Raw genomic sequence first — 1,937 nt, 5'->3', positions numbered from 1 at the left:
ATGCACACAACCCCAAGGGACACAACATACATAAAATCTCTATTGTGTGTAAACCTAATGATTCTCATCCAAACTGGGGTCAGCAGAGGTCTGAATACCATTAATTATAAATTAGTTTGAAGCTCTTTTTTGTCAAATATACAACACCCAGATTTACAGTGAACACACTATAAAAACTCTATATACTGAACTGTAATACTATTCTATAAAAATGGGTGAACTGAAAAAATACACAAATAACACTCTTGTGGCAGCTTTGTTTAGTGTAATTTTTTTTTTCGTTCACTTTTATATTTCTGAGGGCACTTGTAGCTCGAAATCCAGGAAGGAACGGTTACACTGATTACTCCATATCCAGATTTTTCACTCAGAGGTGTGTGCATGATGACACTATTGACATTTTTTCTAATATGAACAGTATTTGTCTCTCAACAATCTAATCACTCTGACCCTTCCAGACTGCTATAAGCCTAACTAATCCCCTCAACCCATTTCTGTACTGTCATGCACAGTTAGGGTTAGAGTTGCACTTTGTATAAAAAAAACAGAGAAGTAGAGAGCAGCCTGAACTCTTATGAGCTTATTGTGAAAAGCCTGTATCATCGGTCTAAAGCGAGTCACTGTTTAGAACTGATTACATTCACAGTGGAAAATATTCCTCCCTTCTGACCAGACAGACAGAAATAGACAAACAAACGCACTGGGATTCAGAAAGCTCAGCCAAAATGATTGTCCACCCGAGGAAAGATAAACTGAGAGGAATCAGGCATTAACACACAGGTCCACGCACACACTTTCCCTCTCTCGCTCTCTCAGACCGCAAATGTGCACGCAGAACTCCTTAATGCCTGGGTCAAGTCTGGGTCAATAAAAGAGAGGCATTTAAAAGCCAAGTGTAATGTTGCCTCAGGGACACCAATACACCAATTTCAAACAGACCACGCACCACTTAAGATTTTTGGGATCAGCTGCTCTTGATTACTCTGGCCACCTCCTGTTCTGAGGTAGAGTGATGGACACTACGATTTGTGCCGCATCACGCTCGGGCATACATTTCCATTTTTGCACATGAATCAAACATAATGGCCAGTTTCGTATGACGTTTAATGAGGACGTTTATGCGCCTCTGAAAATAAACCTTCAACTTTCCTTCAAGCTGATGATACCCTCACAGCTGGTAAGACTGTCAGCTGAACCAAATCAAGTAGGGTTTTTTCCTTTTTCTTCAAATACTGTTCTAAATAAAAACAGCTTACCTTTACAGAAATAAGTTTCTTTAAACTGGAAAAACAGATGGGAACATCTCAGAAAATAAAGAAAGAATAATACAACTTTTAAGCGACACTATTTCCACATTTGTAATTGAAATTAGCTTTAAAGTATAATTAATGTCTGCCAACACATATTTTTTTAATAATTTCCTCTTATTTAGACATATCAGATACTTCATGGCAGTATTTACAATAAGCACAAAGAAATACGAAAGGTCATCACAGCTTGAACCATTGCAGTATCTCCTCTAATATGTGTGAATTGTAATAGAGAAATACTTGAGCATGATATTTCCATCCCACGGTGTCAAAGGTTTTGTGATTTGACAGCTTGTCAGTCTTTCATGATGGAGTTGTCTTGTTCAGACAGCCTTCATGATATCATGACCTCAATGTCATGACACAGGTCTTGGTGGATAAAATGAATTATGGATGAGTGATGCGCTTTCTACCACATTTAGGCAGCTATGCATCCATAACTCCAGAAGCACACACAAGACCCAGAAATGCACATACACACACACACACACACACACACACACACACACACACACACACACACACGCATACACACAATATTTGGTGCACTGAGTAGACTTTCCAGTGCTTTACTTCCTTCCTCTCTAGTAGACAGCAGCTGTTCTGTGTTGACTGCAGTGAAAGAGG

The sequence above is a fragment of the Pundamilia nyererei genome, unplaced genomic scaffold (assembly GCF_000239375.1).
Source record: "Pundamilia nyererei isolate P.nyererei 1_Seehausen unplaced genomic scaffold, PunNye1.0 scaffold00006, whole genome shotgun sequence".
Taxonomy (NCBI): Eukaryota; Metazoa; Chordata; class Actinopteri; order Cichliformes; family Cichlidae; genus Pundamilia; species Pundamilia nyererei.
This window is presented reverse-complemented; position numbering follows the sequence as displayed.